A 12,685-nucleotide genomic window follows, 5' to 3' on the forward strand; every position below is an offset into this window, starting at 1 on the left:
GGCTTTCAGGATTGTTGATACAGCTCATAGTCTTTTCCACACTTCAGCTCTGAGGTCAAGCTTAGTCAAAAGTCATTAGAGTGTTAACCAAAGAACAATAGTCATTAGTTAGAGATCATAATTCCAAAATTTTGAAAAATTTGACTCAATAAAAACAAAAATCGGTTTTGACACACTAAAAACCCAAAACTAAGTTAGTAGTTAGTACTAACCTCCCCCAGACTTAAACAACACTGTCCCCAGTGTTTTCAAGTAAGAGGAAAGCTAAAAAAAAAATGTATTGAAAATTGTAAGGAAAAGATGAACTGTTTTCGGGTTACCAGCTGGTGTCGAGCGACACCATTTTAGTGTCGATCGACACTAATCACGAATGGTGTTTTTGCCGTAAGTCCTTGTTAGTTGCAGATAGTTGTGTTGATGGATCAATCCTTGGATTATTATTCTGTTAAGAGACACTCAAACACAAGTTAAAAGCAACATGATAGATAAATAGTTCATAATTTCAAACAAAATTTCAAACAAAAACTGACTCAATGCAAAAAGAAAAATGACTCAAAAGGAAAAGAAAAACCTATAAGTGGGTTACCTTCCACTAAGCGCTTGTTTTCAGTCATTGGCTTGACTTCATTGAAGCTCTGGCATCGGGTGGATCAGAACATGGCAATGCATGCCTCCCATAGCATGACCTTTTCATCCAAGGTGGTGTATAAGCAGTAGAAGAGTGAGGTCTACCAAGGACATGAGGAACAGGACCAGGGCGGGATTTTGGGATGAGTTTGTTTCTTTTATGTCCTGCAAAATCATCAACAGAAGAAACAAGCGCTCTACGATAATCTCGTGGCTTGGTTAACTGCAAAACAATTTTTGTACCTTTGAAAGCCTTGTTAATGATAGGAGGGGGTTTGGGTGAAGAAGATGCATACCTTTGCCTTACCTGAGAACTATGGAGTGTGGAATGGGGAGGTTTCTGACTGAGAGCAACTGTTTTGGACAAGTTTGGTCTCGGATGTGGAGGGGTATCGACCGATGCTAAGCCTGCAACTCGAGTAGCAGAAACTTTCTCAACAGAAAAAGTCTGTCCATCAATAGTAGGAGCCCTCCTCACCTTATCCATCTCAAAGTTCATACTCAAACCTCCCACATTCAATGCTATGTGGCCCTTCTGTACATATATGATGGCACCTGCTGTAGCCAAGAAAGATCTTCCTAAGATGAGAGGATCCTTAGGCTCTGTATCATACTTCAACACCACAAAGTCAGTGGGAATCAGGAAGTTTCCAACCTTAATTGGAATATCCTCTAAGACACCTTCAAGAATTCTTTTGGATCTATCAGCTAAGATAAGAGCAATCTGAGTTGGCTTGAACTCTGTCATCCCTAGTTTCACAACAACAGAATGTGGCATCAAGTTAATACTAGAGCCTAGATCACAAAGTGAGTGAGCAAACCATTCTGCATAGATAGAGCAATCAAGTACAAAGCTTCCAGGGTCTGGTAATTTCTCTGCAACTCTACACTGAATTATTGCACTCACTTCCTTAGAGACAACCATATCATGCTTTCTCTCCTTCTTCCTCTGTGGAGGCTGGTTCAAAAGAACTGCACTGACATCCTTGGTAAGCAGTGCTCCTTCCTCAGGGCTCAAACCATTTGATACCATTCTCTTCACATACCGCTTAAGAGGTGGTGAAAGCTTAACTGCATCAATCAGAGGCATCTCAATCATCACCTTGTCCATCATTGCCTTGCATCTAGCTTCCTCCATCGCCTGCTTGGACTTTCTTGGCTTAGGAAAAGGAATCTTAGGCTTGTACACCCTCTCAACAGCTGTTGGAACCTAGGATTTTGTAGTTTCTGGTTTTGTCTAAGAGGGGTGTCGACCAACACCCATGTGGTGTCGACCGACACCATCATCTGAAGTCCCGTCTCGGGTTTGGCCGATTGCTCTCCTTTTTCTGCACTTTCATTTTCACCATCTTCTTCATGCCTCACTAATATGGCATTGCAAGCATGCTTGGGGTTTGACTCAGTTCTTCCAGGAAGAAATCCCTCTTGCCTCTTGACGGATCCAACAGTTTGTGTAACCTGATTTTCCAGCTTCTTGCATGAATGTTCAAAGCATCAATCCTCCCAGTAAGCTCATTGTAGACATTATCAATCTTCACACTGAATGTCACTCATAACTGTTCCTGACCTTGCAAAAGTTGCTCTAACATAGCTTCCATTCTACTTTCAGAAGAAGTCTGTGGAGGAGGAGACTGATAAGAAGAGTTCTCATAGGTTCCAATATGACCATTGTTTTGTTGCTGTTTCTGGTAATCTGGTTTAGGAGTGTAGCCTGAAGAGTTCCCATTGTAAGGCTTGTTACTTTGTTGATTACCGAATCTCTGACCTTGATATCCAACTCCATACACATAGTTGACATTCTCCTCTGTATTCTCTGGCTCTGGCTCAAATGTCTCAACTTCAACAGCAAATTGGACTGACTTCTTACCCACTAGAAGATTGTGAACTGAATCCAGTTTGGCATTAACAGAAGCTAGCTGTTTTGAATCAAATCCTCCATGTAATCTCTTCCTTTCATTATCTGCTCTCTTAGTGCTATTGCTGGAAGCCAAATTCTCAATCAAAGCTTCAGCATCTTCTGGGTATCTTGTCTTGAAGTTTCCATGGCTTGCAGCATCCAAAGCTAGCTGATATTTCCAGTCAATTCCTCTGAAAAAGATGCTTAACAGTTGCACTTTTGAAAAGCCATGGTGTGGACAATCCCTTTGATATGCCTTGAATCTTACCCAAGCTGCCTTGAAAGCTTCATCTGGTCTTTGCTTGAAGGAGGACAGCTTGACTCTTAGCTCATCTAACATGACATCATCATAAAAGTAGTTGAGAAAAGCAACCTTTACTTGTTGCCAAAATGTCAAAGATCCAGCTGGCAACTGTTTTAGCCATTGAGATGCTTCTCCTGCAAGTGAATATGGGAAAAGCTTGCAGTAGATGTAGTCTTCAGTTACTCCATTGGCCTTGATATTAGTCACCAAGTCTTCAAAGTGCTCAATATGGTCCAAAGCTTTCTCATTTGGCAGGTTAGAGAAGGGTCTTTGTCCAACTAGCTAGAAGTATGCAAGCTTCAGCTCAAAGTCATTCCTTGGGAATGGAGGTAGAACAATTGCAGAGCGGTTTTCATACATCAAATCAGCTATGTTGAAGTCTGCAATAGTCCTGATCAGATCTCTGTTTTGATCCTGTCTTCGAACCAGGTTGTGGACGTGGTTGGCAGCTCCAGTCCAGGCTGGAGGTGGGTGTCGATCGATACCCTCTGGCTGGCATCGATCGATACCAAGGTTAAACTCCTCATCGGCAACAGCTTGCTGGTTGACAACTGGTTCAACAATCACATTGCCCTATGCATCAAGCTTTTAGTCCTGCTCATTGCGCAAGTGGCCCTCTTGATCTCTCAAAGCACCATCCTCATCACGAACCAGAATGATTGTGTTAACCATCTTCAAGGATTTGGCTGCTTTTCGGTTCTCACGCTCAAGTTTTCCCAACTCTTGATTTGTAAGCTTCACAGTAGGACCAGTCTTGTTGCTCCTTGTGTTAGGCTTATTAGGCATGTACCTGAAACACCAAAGAGAAGAAAAACAAAAACGTGAAAGTAGAAAATAAAAAGAAAATTTAGACGAAATTAAAAAATCAAATCAAATGGTAGATCAAAGAGTCCCCAGCAACATCGCCAATATTTGATATGCTCAAATTTACCCTAGAACTACTCTCTCAAATTAAGAGATCAATGTATTACTTAGGGGTCGAATCCACAGAGACTCAAGATCAAACACAAAAAATTATAGAGTTTCGTTATTACGCTAAATAGAATGGTTTAAAAACAATAAAAGCAATTGCAAAATATTAAATAAAACTGTTGTAAATTCAGAAGATCAAAAAGCTAGGTCCAGGGAATTTCTCAAGAAATTACAAAATATTAAATCAATAAATTAATTAGGATTCAAGCAATTAAAAATCAGATCTAGAACTCTAAACTCTTTTGTAAAATAAATTAGTTCTGACTGCAAATATTATCTAAATTTAAAATCAGAAAATCCAAATCTCTTTGTAAAATTCTAGGTTAAAAATCAGCTTTAAAAACAAGTTTATATTGTTCACAAAATTACTAAATCAAATCTCTTTGCAAGAAGTAATTTTACTCATCAATTATATTTTCATATCAATTTATTTTCCTAGAATATTAATTCTAGATTGCCAATCAAGGATTAATATGAAGAACAACCTATGATGAAGATCAAGAAAGATAATGAATCCTAAAAATAACAAATCTAATAAACCATAAAAACCTTGTGAAAAACCATGAACCTAACAAGCAAACTACTCAGACATATTTGATGAAGAACAAAACATAATTCTGAATAATAAGCAATAAATATTAAAAGTAAAAAGAGGAGTTTAGGAATTCTTCTCTCGAAGGAGTTCAGATCTCTCTCCCAAAAGTTCTCAATATCTCTTCTCTCAAAAAGGTTGCAGAAAATAACTTGCTAGAATAAAACTTAAGGGTTTACAAAACCTAAAAATACTATTTATATGTCCTAAAACACGTCAGGGACTTGTGTTGCAATTACAGAAAACTTCGGGCAACTTTGTAAAATTTCCAAATTTGTGATTCTTCATCGGCTGAAGAGGGTGTCGACCGATGCTGCAGTGGTGTCGATCGATGCCCTTGTTTTGATCCGAGTCCAAATTGATTCTTCGAGATTTATGCTCCAAAATGATCCAAATTGCTCCACTTTACTCCTTCTGTGCCAAAATTCTAGAAAACCTGCAAAGACTCAAAAACATCCTAGAAAACAAATCAAAAGACTCTAAAAGACTCCTTATATCATGATTAAAAACCATGAAAACGATGATATATCAAATAACACACTCTAAGTTTCGCCATAATCCAATAGCTCTTACTAATCATGACAAATTTCATTTGTTTAATTTAAGACGAATATTTTGTTTATATCTCGTAGTAATGAGAGGTAGTTTTGTTTTTAATTCTAATATATATTCATCTTTCTAATTTTAATCATCTTAATTGCAGAATAAACACATCTAACCCATTAACCTTTAAGATTTATTTTACATTAAAACAAAACTAAATGCATAAAAAACAAAATTAATTCAAATTAGTTTTGTTACTTACACTCAATTGTGAATGAGAGATCTTAAGTAGGTTGGTTTAAAAAGTAAAAAACCAGTCTAAAACTTGGTGAATTTCACCAAACAAATTCAACAACTATATGAGGTGAAAATTTCTACTTTCCAATGTCAAGGCTCCAATTGGAGTTTCGTTCTTTTTTTTTTTTTGAACAAACTATGGAGTTCCATTCTCTAGACCTGTATAGGATTTTATTCTAGGGTCCGGTCAACCTTGGTTTTTAAACAAATTAACCAAAAATAAAAAGGTTTGTACGTAAAAGCAGTCATAAAAGTGAAAATATATTTTAGTCAAAAAAAATATTGTTTAGTATACGTGGAAGAGCCACCAATGTTAAGAAAATTTGTTTTAGTCAAAAAAAGTATTATTAGTATATATGAAAAATGCATCAATGGTAAGAAAAACAATTGTAAACTCTTTTTTTGTGAACCACAAAACCTTAATGCTCTATAAATAGAACTTGTACTTACAATCTAGAAAATCACAGAACAGAGTTGTCTAATATATATACTCCTTTATAGTTGATAACTTTGATATATACTACAACCAAGAAAATGAACATCACAAAGACTTCGATGAACTTTTTACTCTTGATACTATTGTCAGCTTCTTTGTTGAATTACAATGTCTTTGCTTCAGGTAACATTTTTATTTCTATGTTGTTGTTTGCTAATATAGGTTTCATCATTTGAAAGCAATAACATTGATATATATATATATATATATATAATTGTACATTTGTATATGATGCATGTGTAATGATTTTGTGGACATGCAGAGATCAAACCTACAAAAAAATCGATGTTATGTGCAAGACTACTTGTTCGGCAACATACGGAAATGGTAAATGTGGGGCAGACTGCAGGAAGGCTGGGTTCTCATCCGGACAATGTGCTACTTCTGGTCCTTTCGTAAATAAATGTTGTTGTACCAAATGATAAAAACCGATCTTTTGTCATTGCAGTTAGCATTGATATATGTTTTTTTTTTGTTTTTCGTGAACCACACAAATTTAATAAAAATATAATATAATTATTTAATTCCATGTCTTTCTAAACAAAAATACTAAGTATACACTACATCAGTCTATCCGACTATCACCATGCTAAATTGGTAACATAATCACATTAATCATATTTCAATGTGTGTAATATAATATAGTTCAATGTAATATTCTCCCGTATAAAGTGAGAGTAAATCACCTACTCATCGTTATTAAAAATGATCTAACTTCTAAATTATGTTTATTATAATGATCAGGCTGACACAAATAATAATTTATTATAGGAAAACCGAGTTTACAAACTTTTATTTTGTTAAGAATGACACCAAACTACAAAAGTTATTTTAGTAAGAAAGACTACAAATTATTTTTATTAGTCGTAGGCAATTAGGCATGAAAAAAATAATGTGTTATATGTTTTATATTAAATGTAACACTACTTACGAATTTTTAAACGTTAGTGTATCCCACAGGCTGTCCAGTTTTGGCATTGAAATAGCAAATAAACGAGATATGAATGCAAATAGTGCTATATGTTAATACGGATAACTGATATCCATTTTTTTTTCAAGATATCTTTTATTATATACAGATAATGCTAAATTTTAAAATAGATATTCATTATTTCACAGCTATCCGGTATTTATATACATATATCCAGTATTTATATATATATATATACGGTATTTATATACGAATATCTGATATTTTATTCAAAATATGCTGTATTTTAGTCTAAAATACATATTTGTTTTTACGGATATCGGTTATCCCGGATAATCGAATTTTAATCTGATATCCGGATAATGAATATATGAAATTTTTGGATATCAGAAAAAAATTGGGATATGCGCTCCATTAACACGGTACAACACAATAGTACTCCAACAATTTCATTTTATTTGTCATATTACTTGTCGTTTTATATTTATAATATAAATTTATATTACTTGCTATATATAGTTTTATCTTATTAATCACTTCTCTATCAAACAAAATAATGTAGTAGTAATAATGAAGGATGAAACATAAATTTAATTGTTTATTTTTCTTTATTTGTGTGAAATAAAAATTATTAGGACAATAAGTATTATTAATCAATACTCCTTAGGCCTGGGCATTCGGGGACCCGTTCGGGTTCGGTTCAGGTAATTCGGATTTTCGGATTTTTAGGTTAGAGGTATAGGACCTGTTCGGGTATTTCTAGACTTCGGGTTCAGATCGGGTTCGGTTCAGGTATTTTGGGTTTGGATTCGGATTACTCGAAGTCCACAAAACTCAAAATTTTAGTATCTAATTTAGTCTAAATTATTAAATAATACACAATATATCTAAAAATTTAGAGTATTTTTTACCCAAATTTACTAATAAACAGTTTAAATACTTCAAATTATCGAAAATATCTAAAAATCTGAATATTTTGAACACTTATATTATTAAGATTAGAGATATTACTAATATATTACTAATATATTACTACTATATATTAATAATGTGAGTATATTCGGATATCCGTTCGGATTTCGGTTCGGATCGGGTTCGGATTTGGGTTTTCGGATTTAGAGATTTAGAATCCGTTCGGATATTTTACAATTTTGGATACGGGTTCGGATCGGGTTTTTTGGATTGGGTTCGGATCGGATATTCGGATCCGGATATTTTGCCCAGGCTTAAATTACTCCTAGTAGAGAGAAAAAAACTATCAAAATATTTATTGACTTTTGTTGTAAAAGGGTTTTCAGTACTCTTTTTTTTTAATAGAGTTTAAAATTTTTATCGACTTATTCGAGTTATACATCATCAGAATCAATCATACGCCATCTATATATCATTCGTTTCTCTATTTAGATATTTACAGTTCCACACTTTATAATGGTCAGAAGGTTGAAATATCGACAAGCAAATGTTATGAACGTTGGAGATATCTTAAATGTAACCAAAATAAGTTAATGTGATATATAGATGGCCAGGTGATTGATTATTAATTATTCTATTGAGTATATATTATAACCAAAATAAGTTAATGTGAAGAGACTTTTGAAGGATTAGGTATTTTAGACGACTAATAACAAATAATTTGATATTATGTACGTTTGGTCATTTTTAACTAGTTTGTGAGTTGAGTCATTCTATACGTAAGTTGTGTCATTTTTATGAAAAAAATAATATGTGTGCTGATTCTTCAAATTGTGATGTATGTTCAATTCAAATTCCAAGCAGAGAATCCAAAACCCAAATCTACAATGGTGGAAGAAGAAGCTCAGACCCTAGCACTACAACAAATATGTACATTGATTGCAGTAGGGAAATGCTATAATATGTCATTAATAGCTCTTTCACAAACGTTGTGTTAGACCACTGTTATCGTAGGTATCACACATACGATAGCGACATATACATATGCTATGGTAGAAAGCTCTACCATAACAGTAACAAAAAATGCTTTGTTATCGCGTTTTTCTAATTTTTTAAAATAATTTTATAAGTCATTTTATACGCAATATTTGCAGTTTCTACCATAGCTATATTATAGCTCTAATCAAATGCTATAATATATTTTATTATATCACAAATTAGTGCTATTTTATTTATTATTGTAGTATTTAGAAATATATATATATATATATATATATATATATATTTAATTAGATTTATATTTTTATATAAATAATCAACATACATAACCTTTATATTACACTAGATAAGGCCCGCGTAATAACGCGGGTAAAAATTTAAAACATTATTGAGAATAATTAAGTAGTAATAGACATGTTTTTATATTTTATCTTGTAACATTTTAATATTGAAAATGAACTTCTCATATTTCATTTTAATACTCTCTTAGTTCTATTAGATAAGAGTTTGAAGGCTTTTTGTATTATTTTATAATATTTTCACAAATTTCTATGTACTATTTTTATTAATATAACAATTTATGACTATTTGAACTATGCAATATATTTTTCGGGAAAACGATCTATTTTCCCACAAAAAGTATCACATCAAGCTAGATAGAGCTCAATTTTTGATCAACAGAAGAAAATCATTATGTTCTTTTTTTTTTTTTTAATTTGTTTTAATTAATTTAATTCGGTTTAAATTAGGTTATATTTGTTTTATTATTTTATTTAGTTGGTTCAGTAAATAGTGAACCGAGAAAAACCGATGTTTCAAAGGAGATATAGATCTTGAACTATGGAGTCTGAGAGATATAGATTGAGAAATATTTTCTCGGAGATATAGAGCACGTGGTAATAGATTGAGGTTTATCAGGTTTGATATAATTTTCTCTTGGAGAAATATATCTTTTTTCCGTATATTTTCTTATTGGTTGAAGTTTTATAAATGACATAATATTTATTGTTTATTAATGTTTGTGTTTTTATCCAAAAACTCTTATTGGACATGAAGTACCATAAATATCTATGACATCGTAATAAATCATATTTTAAGTTTAATTATACATTTCATCTTAATGCATAGAACTAAATATTTTATATCAAACACAATTAATAAATCATATCAAGTCTATATCTTAGTAAGAATTGAAAATACAAATAAAAATTAACAAAATATAATTCGCAATAAAACTGAATCAACATATTTAAGATATATTTGTTATGTTGTTATCTCATAAGTACTAATTTTAACTCATTTCATAATCAATTTTAAATAAGTGAAAGTTATAAAATAAAAACATATATAAAGATATATAGACATTACCATCAAATTAGTGAAGATTAATTCCTATAAATTATAATATATTTCGTATTATCTTATGTTTTAACATATGCATTACAAAAGTACATGTGTTCAAATTATAAAATCAAACATAAAAAATATGAATAATATTCTTGAATCAATTTTTTAAAAATGATACGTATTAATATTTGAAAATTTTTTAATCTCAAATAAATTTCATTGTTAGACATTCAGTTTAGTAATCACATTTAACTATCTATTTCATCGTAAAACCATAATTCACTTCTTCATGTATTAGAGTTAAAATTTTAATATAAAAAAAACAAATATGAGCATCATATGAGATAATATGTATTTTGGTTAGTATTTTAAATTTAACAATAAAGAATCAGTAAAAAAATCAGTTAACATCCACAAAAAAATTTGGAAATTCAAAAATATCCTAAATATTATTTTCCTATATGTCGTAATTTCATAAGTAATACTTTTGTCAGTTTTCATCAATAAACCAAAAATCCATTCCTACAAACTCGGTTTTTCTATTTTTCTTTTAGGTTTCTCATATTACTACATGCATTAAAATATTTAAAAGAAAACATGTAAAACTATACTAATACACATCATGTATAGTAATATTTTTTTTAAGTTCATTACTCTTTCAAGGTTTTGTGTGCTTACTTACAATAAAAAATTATATTACAACGATAAATACAATTTATATTTGACTAAAATTATGTTAAATAACTAATGCTATTCTTTTTAACTTTGTTATTCATTATTTATTGATTAATATACATATTTAATTAATTTCATTTTTGTTAACACATGTCAAATTTTATTGAGAACACACGTATAATATATTAGAAAGTATATTGATTTTGTTAGTTTTCCTTTTTTATTTAGAAAAATAATTTTTTTTATAGAATATAAACATGTAAAATTCTGTAAATAAAATTAGACACGTGTCATGATCTAATCAATATATTTGACACGTGTCACTATCTTGTTAATGAGTAATTTTGACATTTTTTAAAATATAAACATATAAAATTCTGTAAATAGAATTAATTTTATATAATATAAACATGTAATATTCTGTAAATAAAATTAGACACGTGTCATGATCTAATCCATATATTTGGCACGTGTCACTATCTTGTTAATGAGTAACTTTGACATTTTTTAAAATATAAAACATATAAAATTCTGTAAATAGAATTAGACATGTGTTGATATCTAATCAATATATTTGACATGTGTCACGATCATGTTAATGAGTAATTTTGTTATCTAACGTTTATATAATAAGATTAACCAAAATAAGTCTTACATAAAAGTGCCACCAACTCTTAAACAAAATATAACTAACATCACAAAGAATAGAGACAAACTTGATCCCACCAAATTTCTGAGCAGCCTCCTTTCGAGCTTCTTCCTCGGTTCTAGGCTTTTAGCAACAACCCAATTGTCTTTGGACGCACCAACTTCCTTGAGCTGATCTCCCTCTAGAGTGGTATACCAAAGCTGTCTCGAAATACACCAGTCACGAATGTTCTCTAACCATGTGTAAGGTTGTGACTGTTAATAGATGGTGTAGTGCCATCTTAAACAGCTATCACAGCTTATTCATACAATAGTGCAATAGAATGATAATAGATGGGCTAAATGAAAGAAACCTTCACCATTCTGCTGTGTATTGCTTTGGTATAAACTCAGGCTTCTTTTTTTCATCAGTGGTGGCAACACCAAGAGCCTCCTTTCCAATCATGTTGCGATTAACATACCACTGGGGATTTATCATAGGCTCGATAACATCACTGGTTCTACAAGATACTTACAAGAAACAGAGAATTCAAAGACATAAGAGAGAAACATATAATTCAAAGATATAAGAGAGACAAAATAGTTAAGTTCTACAAGATACTTACTAAAAGCGGTAGAAACATAGAATTCAAACATAGAACAACCTCGCCCAAGCCTCACGGTCGTTGTAATCTTTGAGGAAGCTTCCGACGGCGATTCTGTGGAATTGATGAGAGATGAGAAAGCCATGGCGTAGAGTGGATTAGGTGAATCATAGGTTACGGCGGTTTCCTATCTGGATAACAAATCTGGATCTGAGTTATCCATGGCGAATTGTGTGATCTGAATTCGATTCAATGATAGTGTCATCTTGGCGATGATAGTGAGAGAAAACAAAATAAATGGAGATGAGAGGCGACGGTCTATGCGAATGGCACTTAATGTCAGGAATAAGTTGGGATTCATCGACGGTACGATCTCTAAACCATCTCCGGATCACCGCGATTTTGGATCTTGGTCTCGTTGCAATGATATGGTTTCTACTTGGTTGAGGAACTCTGTATCGAAAAAGATAGGTCAGAGTCTTTATTCATTCCAACTGCAAAGGGTATATGGAAAGATATTACATCTAGGTCCAAACAGGATGATGCTCCGAGAATTTATGAGATTGAGCAGAAGCTTAGCTCTATTCGACAGGGAGCTATGGATGTAACTGCTTATTATAGTGAGTTAGTAACTCTTTGGGAAGAACTCAAGCATTATGTTGAGTTGCCTGTTTGTACCTGTGAAAAATGTGAGTGTAGTGTAGAAGTCTTATGGGAAAAATTACACCAGAGAAGTCGAGTGACCAAGTTCTTGATGGGTTTGAATGAGTCTTATGAGGCTACTCAAAAACATATTTTGATGATGTCCCCGATGCCATCTATTGAGCATGCTTTTCATATGGTGACTCAGGATGAGAGGCA

At 32.3% G+C, this 12,685-nt stretch overlaps 1 pseudogene; it reads left to right on the forward strand.

Moving 5' to 3' along the window:
- On the forward strand, positions 5,702 to 6,206 carry LOC109129660 (annotated as a pseudogene).

This window comes from Camelina sativa, chromosome 16 (genome assembly GCF_000633955.1).
Source record: "Camelina sativa cultivar DH55 chromosome 16, Cs, whole genome shotgun sequence".
Lineage (NCBI taxonomy): Eukaryota > Viridiplantae > Streptophyta > Magnoliopsida > Brassicales > Brassicaceae > Camelina > Camelina sativa.